This window comes from Ursus arctos, unplaced genomic scaffold (assembly GCF_023065955.2).
Source record: "Ursus arctos isolate Adak ecotype North America unplaced genomic scaffold, UrsArc2.0 scaffold_10, whole genome shotgun sequence".
Classification (NCBI taxonomy): Eukaryota; Metazoa; Chordata; class Mammalia; order Carnivora; family Ursidae; genus Ursus; species Ursus arctos.
In genome coordinates this window covers 48,670,351-48,690,532 of record NW_026622764.1, presented here as the reverse complement: position 1 = coordinate 48,690,532, position 20,182 = coordinate 48,670,351, and the positions used below count along the sequence as shown (strand labels likewise).

Sequence of the window (20,182 nt, the reverse complement as noted above, 5' to 3'; positions counted from 1 at the left end):
CATTTTATACTGCGTTTCTTAGACCAGTGTCTCCTGGCACCTCCCAAAGCCCGGCCTGCTGACCTTCAGCGGTCCTGTGAAATTCTCTTGGATAATACACAGTTCCTTATCTGATGAAATATTGATACAGTGCATTCATAGGAGTTGTATTAGTTCTCATTTGCAATGTTATTTTTACAGAAGTATGTATTCCGTAGATTGTACCCATCATAGGGTTTCGTTTCTGCACGTGATGCAGTGGCGTATTTATTGCCTATATCCAATGTCCTTTTCTAGAGTACTCTTTTTCCTTGGTGTTCTTAAGTCAGTTAATTGATTACTAAGGGTTGTTCTCAAAGTATTGTGGTCTAGTTCTTTAATTGTAATTTTTTGTTCGTCTTCCTGTTAAGCCTATTAAAGTTCATTTAAAAATATTCTGAGTTCTAGAGAGAATTGATGAAAAAAGTTGATTATCAATTTTGACTCTTATGATTTGTTGAATTGTAATTAACATTACTCATATAAGACAAAATTCCAAACATTTCCTCCCCCTGCCACCAAGTGCTATCTTAGGTTTACTAGGAAGGGCCCATAAATTAGTATTCTTAATCCAATGATTTGGGAATGTTTCACACAGCTGTTATTGTTGAAGAACTTACAGAATTTAAGTTGGGAAAGAGCTAACATTTATTGAGTGACTACTGTGTAGAGATTAGCATGTCGCATACATCACTTTGGTAAACAGACCCAGCTCTGGGAGGCAGATATTCCCACCTAGTAGACAAAGGCATGAAATTTGAGGCATGTTAGGCAACTTGCCAGACTCTAAGAGCCTGACTCCAAGGCCAGTGCACCCTCTCACCGTTTCTGTAAATATTTGTATATGTGCTTTCTAAACATAATTATACAAATGAACATAGCAGTATTCTCTAGAGATTGATGCTTTCTCTGATTTTGTCTTCATGTTGTATGAGTTTAAGACTTTTTAAAAAAATTTTTATTAGAGAGAGAGAGCATGAGCAGTGGGGAGTGGCAGAGGGAGAAGCAGACTCCCTGTTCAGTGGGGAGCCCGACTCAGGGCTGGATCCCAGGACCCTGAGATCATGACCTGACCTGAAGGCAGGCAGTTAACTGACTGAGCCACTCAGGTGCCATGAGTTTGTGACGTTTTGATATGTAGTTTGAACCTGTGATTCTTCTTGAATACATTCATCACCCATAATTATCTCCCATAAATTCTCTCCCTTGCATCCTGTTACTAATACTCCCCCCCCCTCAGTTAACATCTTCTCTGCACTCTTATTTCTAACGTGCACTTCCAAAAGCTCGCACTACTGGTTTTTAAGAATTTTTATCCCTGAGTTCGATATTCACTATGCCCCACATTACCCTCCTGATGGTACTCGTATTTTTTCCATTACATGACCAAGAATGAGTATATTGAGAATAATATCAATAAAGATGTTTTGCTTTTCTGCAGGTGGTCTAAATTCTGCTTAGATCACACTGTCCTTAGGTAAGAATTGCTGTTGCTGTAAGTCCCATAAGCATGAGCCTGGCATATCCAGTTTCATGTACTCGTGGCCTTAGTGGTTGGAACTGAAGGGGAAGTAGCCACCACCAACTTAGATCAGCAAGAGAGCTGCCATTTATTAGGCACTCCTAATGCGCAAGGCACTTTATAAACATTTGTATCTTAAATATGTATCTGACTTGACACGTACAGCACTCAGAACAGTGTCTGCTAGTAAATTGTACACAAATGTTTGCTTTTATCATTTGCATCATCATCACCATTGTCTTGTTTAAAGCCTTCAGTAATCATTGGCTGGAGATATTATTCTCATTTTAAGGCAAAGGAAATTGAGGTTAATCAACGCTGAATTACTTGAATGGTAGAGACTGAATTTCGGTGCAGGTATATTTGACTTCTAAGACTGTTTTCTTCCTGCTCAGTTACACTGTCCCCCATAAGTGGGTAATGGCCACAAAAGAAAAATATTTCCCTTTCTGACCTTCACAAGGTGGGAACACCTTCCTGTCTTCCCGAGGGGAGCATGTCACTCAGAGGAGACTCATCCAAACACTGTGGCTGACATTTTCACTGCATGGACTGCTGGTTGGAGAAGTCTCTGTGGCCTTGAGGAGAAAGTAGCTGGGTTCCTAGGGGACCCTCTGAATATCTAAGATGTTTTGATTGCTTATCCCAGGAAAGATAACTGCTAACTCCTGTCTCCCCCAGGGCATTCTGATTTTCCAGACAGAACTGGACTCTGGTTCTATAAATGCTTGTCTTGTCCTCTCCTTTGTCCCTTGTCATCACTTCTTCTGAACCTGACACCAGATGTGTGCCATCTATTAACCTGTCATATTCATTGATCTCCCTAAGAAATCAAACTGTCCCTCTAATTCCCCTGTCTGATCTTTGCTTGCCAGAGCTTACTGACAAAATTGTCCCCTCGCAGAAAAGTATAGTCTATTCACTTTGGCTCTAATAGCCTCAAATGCTGTATAGTCAATACATGATTTTCTGTACATTTTAAACTTTATGGCCTCATTGAAAATGAAAACTGTTTGCAGATAACTCTGATTTCACCTCCAGTGGCTGTATGAAAATACAACCAAAGTAAACCTAGAGATTAAGGAAGCTTATGAAGGAAAGTGTAAAACCTTTCCATTGGGACTTTTCATTTTTCAACAGAAAATAGGGTGTACTTTGTAGTTCATAATATCCGAATCCAAAATGATGTCTAATTTTCCTCCTCCTCATTTGTTGGAGAATGATAGAGGATTATAAAGTCTCCAGTGTAGCTTAATATAGTTATAATGAAGCTGTGGTCATTCCCTTTTCTGTTTAAGAACCTTAGGAAATTCTCTGTTCCTTGCTGATGCTGTTCTTCCATCACGATGTCATTGTGCACGCGTGACTTCTTTGCCAAAACTAGGTAATTTGAGAATAAGCGCATCCTCATTAATTCTTTCATTATTCAGTAATAACACTGTAGGAGGAGCTTGGATTAGTCAATGTCCAGCCAGGATAATGTGAGTTATTCTAGGCATTTCAAGCAGAGAGAATTCAACAGAGGAAATAAGTTAAAAAACATATTGGGTGTTGGGGGCGCCTGGGTGGCACAGCGGTTAAGCGTCTGCCTTCGGCTCAGGGCGTGATCCCGGCGTTATGGGATCGAGCCCCACATCAGGCTCGTCCTCTGTGAGCCTGCTTCTTCCTCTCCCACTCCCCCTGCTTGTGTTCCCTCTCTCTCTGGCTGTCTCTATCTCTGTCGAATAAATAAATAAAATCTTTAAAAAAAAACAAAACATATTGGGTGTTGGATTTTCATTGCAACATTATTCACAAAAGCCAATCCATAGAAACAACCAAAAAGAAAATGTGACATACGTATGTGTGTGTACACACCAGCATATACACACAATGGAATATTATTCAGCTGTAAAAAAGAAGGAAATCCTGTCATTTGGAACAATATGGATGGGACCTTGAAGACGTTATATGGAAGGAAATAAACAGAAAAGGACAAATGTGGTTATGATCTCACTTAAGTTTGGAATCTGAGTATACCGAAATCATGGATACAGAGAGCAGATTGGTGGTTTCCAGAGGTGCGGGGAGGGAGGCAGGTGAACTAGGTGAAGCTACAAACTTCCAATAATAAGACAAATAAGTTCTGGGTATGGAATGTCCGGCACAGTGTTTAGTTGGTGATGCTGTGTTGTATGTTTGCTGAAGGCCAACAGAGCAAATCGTAAAAATTCTCAGCACAAGAAAATCATTTTTGTAACTATGTGAGGTGATTGTTGTTAACTAAACTTTTTGTGAGGATCATTTCACGGTATATACAGTATATATTAAATTCTGTTGTGCGTTTTGGACTAATACAATGTTCCCTGTAAATTATATCTCACTAAAGCTGGGGAAATATATATATATATATATATATATATATATATATATATATATATATATATATATATGTATGTATGTATGTATGTATGTATGTATTGGGAGGATCAAAATAGCAAAAGAGAAAAGCCGGTGGTTATTCAACATTGGGAACTACTGCCCCCTTAGGCTGAAAGCTAGGAGCTCAGCGGCCAGTGTGCAGGGGGAGCTTCCAGTGCCGTGGCGAGTGCTAGCTTCCTGCTGAGGCCACTGAGCTGGAAGCTAGAAGTCTCCTCTCCTGCAGATGCTCTGAAACTGCTCCAGAAGCTGCTGGGGATGAAAACCTCTGACAGTCTCTCTACAAAGTTCTAGATAGACTATTCCCTGTACTTGGAACTCACCCTTCCTTCCTCCACCTGTCACCCCACTGCCCTGCCCTCCACTTGGCTATCTTTTCTATTTCTTAAACAAACAAACAAACAAACATGCTTTTCAATATCTACCACGAGATTGTTACCTGTGGAAGTCTCCGATTTGATCACACCTCTGTCCCTTGTGTGGTGTCTGTGATTGCAGTGTCATGTTGTGCCTGTTACCTGTGTACTTGTCAGACTAGCCTCTTGGAAGTTGAGAGCTTCTCAGTGTTGCGCCTTTTTTTGTTTGTTTATATCTTCTCAACTAGCCTGGGACCTATTAACTCTCAGCTAATATTTGTCAAATGGATTTGAATTGAATTGAAGTATGCAAATACACAGAACTATGGTGTATCTTATGGGTCTCTTATGCTGGGTCAGGAATTGCAACGTTGTCCTGCAGGTGACGAGGAGTTGTGTGTCGGGAGACTTGCAGAGCCGTGCAGTAATTCAGTGCGTCTGAGCTGGAGGAAGTTAGAGAGACGTTGTAGGGAGTCGGAGCCGAGGGTATCCATTTAGCTTGACTCTTCAGTGGCCACTGTGGTGTTGTTTTTTTTCTCGTTTGGGACTTGGGAATGTTATTTTACCTTACTTTATGATGGAGGTGGGGCTTTTTGCAGGATTAAAAAGTGCTCTTTTTAGAGCTTCGGAAGGTATCTGGCTGACAGGCTGGCTGAGGTTTTATAATCAACCATTTATAATCATGAAATGTTCTAATTATAAAAAATAATGTAGTCAGACATTCTAAATTATGTTCCAATTCACTTTGCCAAGTGCCTTTTCAAACCTTTTTTGCTCTGGCAGCCTTTTTTTTTTTTTTTTTTTTGTAATTCTCTTTTTACAACACAGAAAACTGAGGAAACTGAGGAGAGTCGAACTTCAGAAACAGTATAACTCTGAACTAATTTAAAGGTGGAAGTATAAGTGGCCCAAGATAAATCACAGTCTAATACCCTACTTTACAAACCTAAACTCAAGTTTTTCCTCCTGGAAACACTAGAACACGAGAGTGAGATGCCCATCTGCCTGAAGGTAAAGTAACAGTGACAACCCAGTCATCCTTCCCATCTCGAGCTTTCTGTTCCTCCCACAAAGTCCCATTCTCAGGACAGAGGCCAAGCTGATCTAGGCCAGTGGATTTCAAACCAGGTCCCACAGATCCTTAGTGATGCCTGAAAGCCCACAGGGGAGGGAAGGAGGGACAGAGCGGGGGGAGCTCCATCTGCTCCAGCCTTGCTTGTCTTTGTCCTCAGCAGGTCCACTCTTCTCCTTTAAGACATTTAATTATTTAGGAAACTTCATTTACAAAAGGAATTGATCGCTATAAACATTGTAGAAAACCCAAGACAAAACAACACTGATCTAGTCTGCACAAATATTAAGAGCATATGCAGTTGCTGAAAAAGCTGTGTGAAGGAAAATTCCATAGAGCTGGACTCAGAGAACCTCCTTTGATTTTTGATTTTGTTCTTCCAATTAGCTGTGAGCTCTTGAACAAGTTACTAAAGCTTTGGAGAAATGGTTTGTAAATTACAATATTCCATTGGAACAAGAGCTCATTGTTTCTCAGAGAATGGGTCAGTCAGTTGATGAAATTCTGGAGCAACAACACCAGTATGTCATTTATTAATGGACAGTTTTGAAAGCCGACTATGGTGGTTCGTTTTATGTGTCAAGTGGACTGGGCCACAGGGTCCCCAGATAGTTGATCAAGCTTTATTCTTATGTTTCTGTGAGAATTTTTTTGGATGACATTAACATTTAAATCAGTGGACTTGAGTAAAGGAGATTGTCCCCCATGATGTGGGTGAGCCCATCTGTTGAAGGCCTGAATGGAATACAAGGCTGACCCGCCTCTGAGTAAATGAAAATTCTGTCTGATGGTCTTTGAACTGGGACATCAGCTCTTCCTGGTTCTACAGCACCTTCTGACCTTTGGACCAGAACTGGGACATCGGCTCTTCCAATTTTGACCTTGCCAGCCAAGTTCAATTGTGTGAGTCAGTTCCTTATACTAGGTAGATAGGTAGGTAGGCAGGCAGGCAGGTAGGTAGGTAGAAAGAAAGATAGATAGATAGTCATACTGGTTCTGTTTCTCTAGAGAACCCCTACTAATATACCTGGTGATGTGATCTTGAAACACGGTCACAGTTCTTTGACATTCTTCCCTCCAAAAGGTGGAGCCTAGTTCTGCTCTCCCTTAAATTTAGTGACTTGCTTCTAATGAATGGAATACAGTAGAAGAGACAGTGTGTGGCAAGGTGATAAAAGGCCCTATGGCTTTCTTCTTATTTCCTCTCTTAGATCACTTTTTCTAAGGGAAGCAGCTGCCACGTATAAAGATGTTCACGTGATGAGGAACTGAGGCCTCCAGCCAACAGACATGTGAGCCATCTTGGAAGTGGACCCTCCAGCCCACCAGGCCTTCAGAAGATGGAAACCCTTACTGACATCATCACTGCGACTTCATGGAAGACCCTGAACCAGAACCATTCAACAAAGCTGCTCCCAGATTCTTAAGCCATAGACAGTATATGAAATAACAAATGTTTACTGTTTTCAAGCCATTATGTTTTAGAGTACTTTGTTTTGCAGCAAGAGATAACTAATATGCCTGTGTTGAGTCCATTGTGTTATGCTGGACCCTTCATTCCTGGACTCAGGATGGTGAATGGTTACTGGGAGGTCCTGAGAATCAGTAAGGAAAATTTTCATTTCATTTTATGTTTGCACCAAGATACGGGAGAGTGGCCAACATCCAGTAAGCCTGGATCAAAATTCAAAGTGCCCTTGTTGATCTGGGCAGGATGTCAAGACAACCCAGATGAAGGTCAGCATGGGCAAGGACAGAGCAGCAGGCCTAGGAAGAAAAGCAAACCCTTCATCAGCACAATGGGGACTAATTGGCTGTGTAAGAACGAAGGTCAGGCTCCCTGTGAGCTTAAAATAGGTGTTCAATACGTATGCATTGATTGATGTTGGTTGATTTATTTTGAATGCCAGACAGACTGTGAGTCATCAGTGTTGCAATATAGCTTAAATAAATGTGAGTTGTGCCTGGAAAAATAGCAATTCAGCAGTAAGGACCAAAAAGAGCCATTCAGCCTCTCCCTGGGCAGCTTTCCTTGTCCCACCTGCCACAGTCTTCTGATTACTGAGAGAGAGGAGCTTCCCAGGTGGAAGATGAGTAATGCTTCAGGGAGAAGTGAAGGAGAGTCTTCAGTGGGAAAGCCTTTGGCAGAGGAGCCTAACCAATTGCTCTCAGCTTCAAGTGAGGACCTGGATTGATTTCTCTATAGGGAGATTAGTGGTGTGATTTGCAAAGATGCTGAGACGGCCCCCAACTAGACTGACAGCGAGAGAGAATGGGACCGGGGGAGGTGATTGCCCGTTGGAACAGAAGAGAAATTTGATACCCTGGTGAGACATGATTCACTCGAAGATAGTGCTTAATTTTGTTTTTGCCACTCTTGATGAAAACTTTGCCATGTTGTGGCTTCAGTGGAATACGTGGAAGTGTGGCTCATAGCTCTGGGTCATGCTAAAGTACTCTCTTCTCTGTTTGGGGAAGTAAGGCCCTCCGTGTGATTCACGTGCTCCCGTGTTCTAGTTTCCCCGGGAGAATCTCTGTGTACACATCTTACCCTAGTGTCGTTATTTTAGTGCCACTTTTACTCCGAAGGATCCTGATTTGGACGATTCGTGATATGGCAACCCACTTCCCATCATAGTGGAAGGGCAACGTGGTAGAGAGGCTAGCAAGACGGGCTGTCGCACAGAGCTCCCGAGAGAAAAATCTCGGCTCTGCTGCTTCATCGTCACACGACGTCGGATAAATTCCTCACTGTCTCTGGACTGTGGTTACTGTAAAGTGGGGATAATAATAACATCTATCCCTGTGGTTGGGGTGAGGATTACTTGAGTTACTAGGCACAAAGCCCTGCCAACAGGGCCTGATCTATGAAGGCTCTGTAACAGTTTTAGGTTTGGTTTGTATTAAATCTTCACAAAAGTCTTGTAATGAAGTTGTCCTTGTGCCGCTTTGTAATGAGGACACTGCACCATCAAGAGGTAAATTAAGAACCTTTTCATAGGCAGACCCGTTAGACGGTAGTAGGTGCAGGAATTCAGGAATTGGTTTTGACTCTCACCTCAAAGCTGACACTTGCTAGAAGATTCTACAGAGTATTCCTTAAAGCCTCTTTATGTCTTCTCTTCATTTCCGAGAGCAAGTCAGTATGAGGCATTACCCCTGCATTCTTATTCTCATTCAACTCTACACCTGTTCTAGCCAGAACAGAGATTTATTTTTTTAATTTTATTTGTGGGGTCTGGGGGCGGAGGACTGTTTCCAATATCAGATGGTGTCTTACACCTGTATCAGGTTCACAGAGGATGAGGCCAGGCCAGCAGCTTACCCATGATGATACTGGTTTTCCTTAACCACATTGCCCCGAGAACTTGAGAGTCTGAGATCATTTCCATTGTGGAGCTTGGCAGAAATGTCCTGTGGGGAATCTGTGGAGGCAGGTCTAAAGTAGCCTCGCAGAGTCTATGCATCATGTGAAGGGCAAAAAAAAGATGATTCACGTTCACCCAGCAGCAGAATGGACATGGCCCAGAGAGCCAGCAGACCTTGGCTGCCCAGACCAGTATGTTACAGCTATGCCCCTGTGGCCCTGTCATCGAAGACTGGAAGGAGTAGACGTGTCTTAGTGAATACCAACTCAGATGGGTATCCGCCAGGGCCTGGGCACCTCCCCTCCCTCTTAGGCTTTCTCACCACAGAAGCCTCTTCCCCAGATTGTAGCTGAAGCTCTACTTCATGGAGGGGGGTTAGATATCTGGCAGTGGAAGAGTATATTTCTCTATATTTTTAGTAAAAATTCAGCTTAGTTTTGGGAAAATACAGTTCCACTGCCTGCATACTGAAGTTCACAGACTTAACATTTATGGCCTATAACTGCTGTGCCATCTTGGGAGATCGTCTTCTTCCCATTTTGCCCACTGCCCTCCCTCCTGACTTTGTCTCTTTGTGAAGCACGATTCCTCAAGTTGAGCTTTTCAAGATCTCAAACCCTTGCTTAAACTCTGTATCCCCATCTATAAAGTGAGAATAATATTTATCAGGGCCATTGTAAAGATTAGAAGCGATTTCGATAATGTGCCTATCCTTCAGGGGTGAGACACCGTAGATACCCAGATACCGTAGCCATTACTACCACTCCTACTACAACTAATGATAGCAGTCCTGAAAACAGCAACAGCCAGACTAGTTCTAAAGCATGATCATTTGAAATTAGCATGCCGGTATATTCTACGACATCAATATATACACATTATTGATATTAAATTCTTGAGGTTATCAAGGTTAATATACGTACCTAGGATACTGTTAATATGAGTATCTAGGACACACAGTATGAGTATCTAGGACACAATGTTAATATGAGTATCTAGGACATATCTTCTCATGAGTGCTAGTTTCTTTTCTTTATACGGAGAGCCCATCCTGTTCTCCCCTGAAAGGGTGTGTTTCTCTTCTCTAGACAAGCACGCAGAGAGCATTTTTACTTTTTTAAAGAGCACATTTCCATACCTATCAAGGAAATGAAAGCTTTTCAAGAAAATTCCTGTGAAAAGTCTGAGATTATTAAAAGAATAACTGTTGAGGAAAAAAAAAGAAACAAAGTGTTTAACCTTTTTCCTGAGAAGTTAAAGACTGTACTTCACAAAAGCTTCTGCAACTTCCAATTTTATTCAAGAGCTCGAGAAACTAGCAATCCCCAAGGCTCCAAATTTAATTTCCATTGCATAGAATGCCTCTCACATCAGAATTAATCAGGTTTCATTTCCAATGTCCCATTTCCCTTCAGGAATTCTGTGGTATAAACCTCGAAGGTAAACACAGATATTCATCTACTCACCTGTTTTGAAGAGCCAGACATTCAGGAACGTAAATCATGGGAAGTGACGGGTATGCACTGATCTGGGTACAATTCGTCTCCCCTGTCCACCGCAGCCTCTCCTCGTGCTCGCAGGAACAAATGCTTTATTCTGAGATACAGGCCAAATGAGCAGACGTTTAGAATTTGTACTACCTATAAGCAGGCAGAACAAATCTCGATTTTGTTTCTTTTTTTAAAAGGGGAAAATCGGATATAAGAAATATAGAGAGCATTATCTGGGTGTCTGGTTTTGCTCCTTCTACAAACCTCCATTCATTACTCTTCTAGAGTTGTAAGAACATTATTTCTGAAATGGTCAAGTCATTCCCTGCTGACAGTTTGAACATCTGTGGACCCACCTTCTTTAGTTTTGTCTTTGTTCGGAGACGTTTCGGGTGTCTGCCAACGCAAAGTCAACATCGGCCCCAGCCCCACCCAGGACGGTGATGTGTGGACAGACTTGGGTACTTACTTGTTTGTGGAAGGATGGGGCTGGCGTTGGGTCTCCGCAGAGGCTCAGCGTTAGTCTGCCTGTGTGTTTTCATTTCCTGGGCTTGCAGTTGCACGCTGCTGGGATGAGGGATGGGGCTTCCCACGGTGGCTTTTGTAGCAGTAAAAGACTTCACGGTCTGCTTGTCCTTTCTCCGTTTCCTTCTGTTTCCATCCTCAGCAAACTCTCCAGTTATTCTAGTTCAAGAAGTGGATGAAGTACAGGGAAGTGCTCATTTTCAAATCTCTCTTTTAGGGAAGATTGTACAGAATCAGAGAGGATGAAATGGAGCTTTGGAACCTTTTCTTTCCCCATGATAATTAGCATTCTCTTCAAATTCATTGGTCTCTGGGGAATTTGTTCTGTGTGGGGTGGCTCCAAGCTCTATGCGGGTATTACAGGTAGAAAAGCTCAAGGGAATTGGAAATGTGCCTTCCGAGCATAATAAGTAGCTTCAACTATCTTATTTACAACATGTGTTCTTAGTGCTCAAAGAGGCAGGAAGTTTTTGAAGTCAGAAGTTGCTTTACTTCAGTTTGATTGTACAGGGAGTACATTCCTTGAAACTGTTCTTTTGTAGTTCATTTTGGATATACAGATAGTAATTTAGGAATAGTAGTATAGCTTGTCCTTTCATTCCTGACCTTTGGCAAACTCGAGGAGGAAAATACCGCACTTGGTTCATTGCTGGAGCCTAGCGTAAGGAGACAGGACATCGGGTGCAGGGGTTACTTCTGACTTTGGTGGTGTCAGATAACAGGACTTCAGACACACACTGATGTTGCTGATTTCTCTGGACGTTGCTGCTCCCGGGTAGTAAGTCTGCAGAAATCTCAGAGACAGTAAATCTGCCCCAGAAGGCAGATACTTCTGTGGAACAATTTGGCCTGGGTAGGAACCCACTCTTCTCAGTAAGAAGTCAGTGAAGGCCCTGGGGAAAATGTCTTGATCCTGAAATCCCCTCTACTAGGAAGGTGTGCCTTCTAGGTCCTTCTGTAACACGCATACTAACCTCACCAAAACTTCCCTTTCAATATGGCTTTGAGATGGCCAGTGCAATTGCCTGTCTCCAACTGAACCGCAAGCTCCCCGACAGTAGAGACCTGTTTTTGTTCAACCAGGACACAACGTTCCCAAGTCTGAATGGGAGTCAGCATTTGAAAACAATTTGTTGACTTAATGAGCCAGACTTCTTGTGATAAAACAAAAGCCGTCTCTTGAATCCTGCTGACATTTTCCTGATTTATTAAAATGACCAACAGTACTAGCAATCAGTGATTTATTTTGTGTCTGTCACTGTGCTGAGCATTCAGCCCGTCATCGCTTGAAATCCTCACAATTTGGCGGATATTGGGACTAAAACTAGTCAGACTAATGTGGCTTTCGAATCCGAGAAAACAGAGTTAAAACTTGTGCTTTGTCCCTTGTTAGCTCTTTGAGCTTGGTCTTGGTGAGGCACCAGCCTCATTGGCAGATTGGGTTAATGAGAAGTTTCTCAAAGAATGTTGTGAATGCCATTTATCTTTGTCTGTCACGTAGCTTGTACCCTTTAGTTGTTATTTCTCTGCTTAACATCATTTCATTCTTTGAGTCGATGAATACTAGAAATAATGGATCAGTTTAGAACAGAGAAGGAAAATCAGTATTTTCTTTCAGTCCCTTAGTTTCTTATTCTTGTTTTCCCATACATCTACCCATTCCTTCTGCTCTTGGTATAACTTCGCAGCTTTTAATTATTTTGAGTCTACTATAGACAACCACAATTTCATGAGAAGTCATAACTTCCCTTTCACAGAAACTCTTCTGCTTGTTCTTGGTTACCTACGCTAGCCAGGGTCTCTTGCCACTTTTTGGATACATCCCTGTTTCTTTGTACACTGCGGGAGAGTGTGTTTGGATAAAATATTGTTGTAAGCAATCCCAATATTACGTATGCCTTATCCTGACTCTCTTACCCAGGACAAGAAAAAATGTGCTGTGGTGGCAGAGGCGAAAGCAAATATGGGTGTATGACTGGTCAGAGGAGATGCCCGCCATAACCGTTGGTACTATGGTACATAACCGTTGGTACATAACCGTTGGTACATAACCGTTGGTAACTAACGCAGTCATATGCAGCTGGTACATCGGTATGTCTGCAAACCAGCTGAGGGTCAGCCTGGCGGCCAGTTACCTTGTTGCCTTCCCTCTGGCCTGTTTATAAATGGGGAGAGTTCACTAACAACCGTGATAAACCCCCACTCAGATACTTTTCCTGGTGGGACTCGCCGATTACTTTTATATACCAGTTCATGGCTCCTCTTCTGGTGAACCAGTATTTCCGCAGAAACCAGAAGCGACTATATGAAAGACATCCGCCGTAAAATACCGCAGCTGTTTCAAAGTTTTCTTGTCCTTACAAATGTTTTGTTGGCACCCTATATGTGGATTAAGTAATATGAGCAACTAAAGACTAAATGTACTTTCGGCCCAGACATTTGCATCAGCATGTCCTTATGGACACATGTGAAATATCAGTGAGTTTGAGGAAGGTAGGTGCACTGAATGTTCAGAAATGACTTGGAGTATGGAAATGGGAAGGGTCTGAGAGTCTACCCTGCTTGCACGTTAACAAGTTCGTTTGCCACAGATTCATAGATGCTGGCAGAAAACCAAGACTCCTGAGCCAGAGACAGAAGCCTTGATTACTCACGATGCAACAAGCTGCACAATTCAGGTTTCCACTGGTTCCTCATGCTCCCCAATTTCCACAGGGCAACACAGGTTCATATAGATGAATGCTGTTCAGGCAGTGTGTTTGTGTCTCCAGGAGGAACCCCAAGTTTAGGAAACCCCAGTCTTTTACAATAAGCCATAAGTAAATCTGTTTAGCCCTTGTGCCAGAAGGAGATACTATCTTTATTACACTGGTGACCCAACAAATCCACCTTTTCCTCTACAGAAAGTCAGTCCTCAATTTCCTATGCCTATTCTCTATAAAAATATCCTTGAAAAGATAGTCCAGTACAGAGCTTGTCAGTGCATCTACTTGCAAAATGTGCAGAAATACAAGAGACCCTTAGAAAATTCTCTCAAACATATGAAAGCCCAGGGAGTAATCTGGCTGTGAACTAACACTGAAAAGAAGATTTGAACTTTTCTCTATCCCATCCAAGAGCTTAGTATGCTCTCTCTTTTAGCTAATGTCCTGATGATACTTTTTTTTTTTTTTTTTTGTCCTGGAAAGAATCAGTGCCAAGGTCTTTCTGATGAAAACTGAACCTCTGAGATGCCAATTAACCTTGCATTGCTGAGACTGGCCAATTTGTTGTTTCTCTGCCCAAGCTTGTGCATTTAAACTTTAAAGGTTTTGTTTTTATGGTTTATAGTGTAGGGGGAAATGACAAAACCAGCTAAATCCTCTATGAACAACAGAGAAGTAAAAGCAAAAGCCTGTTGCCTTACCAATTGATCTCTTTTTCTCTTGTTTTCCAAGCTCTGCTTTTTCATACCTATTCCAGAAATCCATAGAAGATGAGGAAGGCTAAGAGTAGGTACAAAAGCAAGAATGACACCAATGGGTTAAAAGAGAACTGAACTGTATCAATGCAAAATGTAGTTAGAAAGAACTTCAGAGAATCAAGTAGAGAAAAGGTCAGGAGATGATATTTCTAAGAAACCAGAAGTGAGCCAATGATGTGTCTTTATTACATTTCTATTTGTGAAGCGTTTCTCACTACTTCTTAATTATTTGTTTTTCACTTAGAAACTTGGTTTTATTATTTCAGCAAACTTTATATCCTACTGCTGCTTCAAATGAGAAATCTGTTCGTCTTAAATGCAGGCTTTGGCACAATAGCTCATGTTTTAAATGAGAAATATATTCATTGAAATGCAGGCTTTGGCATACGAGCTCATTATATTTGAGCCATGTCAAATGTTGACCTGAAATAGGAAAAAAAAAATCTTGGGGTGATGAGTCAAATTTCAGTAACAAGTTTTTCTGTGGAATTTGATAACCCCTACAAAAGCATATAAAACTCTATATAGCTAGCATCTTATTTGAGATATATTAAAAGGAAGAGTTGTAATGTCAGTGTTGCGAGTTGGGGATCATTTTGAAAAATATGCATGGTTAATATTTTCACTTTCAAAATTAGTAACGTATAGAGAGAATACGCAGAATAAAGGCCTTATATGATCTGGAATGAAAAAATGGTCTAACTGTAATACGTTGACAATTCCAGTATAAGTCTCAGGTAATTTTATATACCTAGGTATGAATAAATGATCTTTAATTATTCATTGGTTTATCAATCCCAATTTTACATCACGGCTTGCTTTCATGTAGATGTCTGTACCATATTATGTTTTCATGTGTATGGAGGAGAATAGGCATCAATAGTCTCATCTATTTTTTTTTTTTTTTTTTTTGAGAGAGAGAGAAAGAGAACAGGGGGAGGAGCAGAGTGGAGGGAGAGAGAGAGAATCTTAAGGAGACACCCCGCTGAGCTCAGAGCCTGACATGGGGCTCCATCCCAGGACCCTGAGATCATGACCTGAGCTGAAATCAAGAGTGGGGCATTTAACCAACTCAGCCTCCCAGGCACCTCTCATCTACTTTTTTTTTTTTTTTTTAGATTTTATTTATTTATTTATTCGACAGAGATAGAGACAGCCAGCGAGAGAGGTAACACAAGCAGGGGGAGTGGGAGAGGAAGAAGCAGGCTCACAGCAGAGGAGCCTGATGTGGGGCTCGATCCCATAACGCCGGGATCACGCCCTGAGCCGAAGGCAGATGCCCAACCGCTGTGCCACCCAGGCGCCCCTCTCATCTGCTTTTATGTGTAATTTTAACCAGAGTTAAACATGTATTATTTCTGATTTTTTTTCTTTTTCCAACTCTTTCTACCTTTAATCTCTCATGACTTTAAAGCAAAGGACAAAAGAACAAGAATTCCTTTATTCTTTACTTTATCTTCCAGTTATATAGCATGCATACAGCATATTGACAATGAACAACATCTTTATAGCTCTTCATGTAGGATGTATGTTTTCTTTTTTAAAATGCGGCGAAATGAACGATAACCGAAGTACTAGACATTGAATAAATCACGTTGCCATTTTGTATCAAAGCATGTTTATGATACCTCTACATGATTATCAAATTGTGTTTTCAGGGACCAGAGCAGAATGAGATGAGTTTCAAAAAATTAGTTTGTAAAACTTGAGGGCTACTAAAGGAAGTGTGTAAGGTATAACCAGTAATTATTCATTTCAGATTATACATGTGAAAACTATAGCTTCAAAGGACAAAGAGCTTAGGTGAGGGCAGGCAGGCAGGTAACAAAGTGATTCCTTTCTGATTAGGAGAAAAGACAGTCATAGGGTTATAATGACGTCGAAAGGGCAAGTAGGATTTGGATAGATTTCCACTATTGTCATGGTGTAAAAGTAAGAGAGAGAGATACAGATTCCTGAAAATACCCACAACTAGGCAAAGATTAAGTGAAGGATAGTAACTTTTCTTAGAATTGAAGGTATTCATGGATAAGATTCTCTAGTTGAATAGTAAAGACTTGAGAGGTCTTGACACCTGTGAGATAGATGAGGGATCCCAAGACAAGCTCTGAGCAGCATAGGAAGACTCCAGCTTGGAAAAAGATTCCAGGATTTCTCAAATATTAATGTGAAATTCAGTCATTAAAAATACGGATCCTAATTTAGATGCTCTCTGGGATGGGGTGCAAGATGCTGTTTCTGATAAACTCCAAGGTGGGATCATTGGTGTTAGTTCAAGGAGTAACTTTGAGTAAGTAGGCAACGGCTTAGAACAAGCAAAACTAAATGTTGGTTATCTTGGTGTTTTATTATAGTTTGTCTTTATATATACACACACACTATAATGCATGTCATCTCTTATCATATAGATATATATTTTTCGGTACAAATCCTTTTTTAGAAATAACTGGGTGATGGGCATTAAGGAGGGCATGTGATGTGATGAGCACTGGGTGTTATATGCAACTAATGAATCATTGAACACTACCTTAAAAACTAATGATATACTATATGTTGGCTGATTGAATTTAAATAAAAAAATTTTAGACTTGAGAAATAAAATATGTAAAATCGGAAAGAAATGACTTTTTTGCTCTCCATCTGTTTATCTTTTCATTTTCTTAATAATGACCTTAATTTTAAAAAATTTTGATGAAATTCAATTTATCACTCATTTCCTTTTATGGCTTATGCTTTTGGTGTCTTATCTAAATACTCTTTGCCAAAGGTAAGGTTACAAAGATTTTCTCCTGTGTTTTTCTATAAAACTTTTATAATTTTAGGCTTTACTTTTATTTTATTTATTTATTTTTTTTAAAGATTTTATTTATTTATTCTACAGAGATAGAGACAGCCAGCAAGAGAGGGAACACAAGCAGGGGGAGTGGGAGAGGAAGAAGCAGGCTCATAGTGGAGGAGCCTGATGTGGGGCTCGATCCCATAACGCCAGGATCACGCCCTGAGCCGAAGGCAGATGCTTAACCGCTGTGCCACCCAGGCGCCCCTAGGCTTTACTTTTAGAATGGTTTTGTGATTCTTAAAATTTTGAGAATAGTTGACACACAATGTTACAGTAGTTTCAGGTGTACAACATGGTGTGATTCAGCTTCTTTATCAGGTATGCTCACCACAAGCGTAGCTACCATCTGTCATCATACAATGCTAATACAATATCGTTGTTCCCTGCGCCTTGCCCTTTATTCTCATGACCTTTCGTTGCATAACTGGGAGCCTGCACCTCCCACTCCCCCTCACCCATTTTGCCCATCCCCTCACTCCCCTCCCCGCATCCCCTCCCCTCCCCTTTGGCAACGATGAGTTTGTTCTCTTTATTTATAGATATGATTCTGCGTGTTTGTTTATTGCATATTTGTTTGAATCATTTTTGAATTAAGTTTTGGAAATGATGTTATATACTTTAATCAAGGTTCATTTTTTTCCCACATGGATATCCATTTTTTCTAGCACAATTTTTTAAAAGACTATTTTTTATCCATTGAATTGTCTTTGTATTTTTGTTGAAAATTAGTTGATCGGAGATGTGTGAGTCTGTTTCTGGATTCTATTTTGTTCTATTAATCTATCTTTATTATTATTTCAATCTTATGGACTTGGTTACTGTAGCTTTACATTAGGTCTTAAATTGGGTATAAGCCTTCTAACTTTGTCTTTTCAAAAGCTGTTTAGATAATCTAGATCATTTGTATTTACATATAAATTTTGGAATTAACTCCTCACTTTCCACACACACACACACACACACACACACACACACAAAACCCCAACAAAACCCTGCTGTTTTAATTATTAAAACAATAGATCAGTTTGAATCTTGAGAAATCTCAGTGTGGCTTTAATTTACATTTCCTTGATGACTAATGATGTTGGATGTCTTTTAATGTGTTTTTTTTTTCTACTTGCATATCTTTTCTTTCTGAAGCATTTGTTCACATTTTTCCCATATTTTTAATTAGTAGTTTTTCTCATATGATTGTGTTGTAAAAGTTTTAATTTATCCTGAATACAAGGCTTTTAAAATATATATCTGTTTTTTAAATATATTTTTCCAATCTGTGGCCCACCTCTGAATTACTTTAGCAGTGTCTTTGAAAGAGTTACATTTTAAATGATCAAGTCCCAAATATATTTTTAAATGGTTCACACTCTTTGTTTTATATCTAAGAAATGTCAAGGTCATGAAACTTTTTTCCTATGTATTCTTCAAAAAGATGAATGGCTTTCCCATTTACATTTAAGCCTATTACTGTTTTGGGTTGATTTTTATGGCATGAGATAAGGGTCAAGGATTTTTTTTCCATGTGGAATATAGATATTCATTTGTTCCATCCTTATTTGTTTAAAAGATCACGCTTTATTAAATGAATTGTCTTGGCACAATCAATTGTTCTACATATGTGTATATCTATTTCTGGACTCTCTATTTGGATTTTTGGTTGGATTAACTTTTAAACAAGTAATCAAAACAATTCATCATGTTAACAGTAAAAGAGAAGAAAATATCTCAGTAGTTGCAGAAATATCATTAATCAAAATTCAACACCCATTTGTGATATAACTCTGAGTAAATTAGGAATAGACAAATCTGATAAAGGACATCTATAAAAAATGTACAACTAACATAATAATGTTGAAAGAGTGAATAATTTCCCCCTAAAATAAGAAAACACATGGTTGTTCACTTTCATCACTTTAACTCATTATTGTATTCTTAAGTTAGGTAAGAAAATGAAATAAAAGGCATCTGCAATGGAAAGGAAGAAGTAAACCAATCTTTATTTCTATGTGACATAATCATCTATGTAGAAAATTCTACAGAAATCTATAAAAATGCTGTTAGAACTATTGAATGAGCTTAGCAAGTTCTCGGTATACACGACTTATGTGCCAAAATAATAGTATTTCTATATGTAGGGATGAAATGACCTGAAATTTTTTAAGAGTGCCTTTTATGAAGTAGGAAAAAAAAGAAATAGAAATAAATTTGAATATGTGAAAGACCTGTACCCTGAAAAGTAGAAAATACTGTTGGTGAAAAATTAAAGAATAATTGAATATATGGAGAGATTATTGTATTCATTGGTCAAAATGTTCTATACTGTTAAGATACCAGTATTTCCAAACTGACTTACAGACTCAATGAAATCCTACCAAATTCTCAGCTGACTTTTTGGTTAGAAATTAAGAAACTAATTCTAAAATTCATGTTTGAATGCATGGAATAACCAAAACATCATTGAAAAAGAACAAAACAGTGGGATTGATGAGGTTACCGAATATACGTGAGGTTCAGTGGGGTGGAGTCCGGAGCCGACGACCAAGAAAGAATTCTTGAGGCATCTTTGGTGCAAAATTGGTGGTTTATTAAACCACCGGTGACAAAACCCGTGGGCAGAAAGAGCTGCTGCCCCGGGTTATGAGGGGTGGCTGATTATATACTATGGGGTTGGGGGAAGGTAAGGAAAAAGGGAGGTTGAGGAAATACTTTCATATGTTAAAGAAGATTCACAAGATACCAGAGGCTTTGCCATTGTCAAGTTAATATTGTTTACCCCTCTAGTAAGGCGTTAATGTGAAGATAGTTGGGAACTTCCTGGAACCTGCAGATTACAAGGACACTTAATTGTATCTACATTCCCTTCCAGAAGCTAGGTTATTGATAGAAATGCTTTGTTCTTGTAAACTGCTAAAGACATTTGTAAAACTGAGGGAGACTTAAATCTTGCAGGATTGTGGTATCTATAGGTTAACTATTTCTTTGTCCTTTAGGGCAGCCAGGAGTGCCTGAGGAATGTCACATATATCCCATGGTGGAGTGGGGGGTTGTGGGGTGTCAGTTTCTGCTTTGTCCTCAGCTTGCCTTCTGTTCCCTCATCAGGATGAATGAATGGTA

General features: G+C 40.0%; 1 long non-coding RNA gene across 1 annotated transcript in view; it reads left to right on the top strand.

The window, feature by feature from the left end:
• The window catches only part of LOC113251390 (uncharacterized), a 187,097-nt gene extending 173,191 nt beyond the window's left edge, over positions 1-13,906 (top strand). The window contains exon 5 of the long non-coding RNA XR_008957938.1: positions 6,598-13,906. This is a non-coding gene — a long non-coding RNA (uncharacterized LOC113251390). The remainder of the gene's footprint in view (positions 1-6,597) is intronic.
• Positions 13,907-20,182: the final 6,276 nt, after the last annotated feature.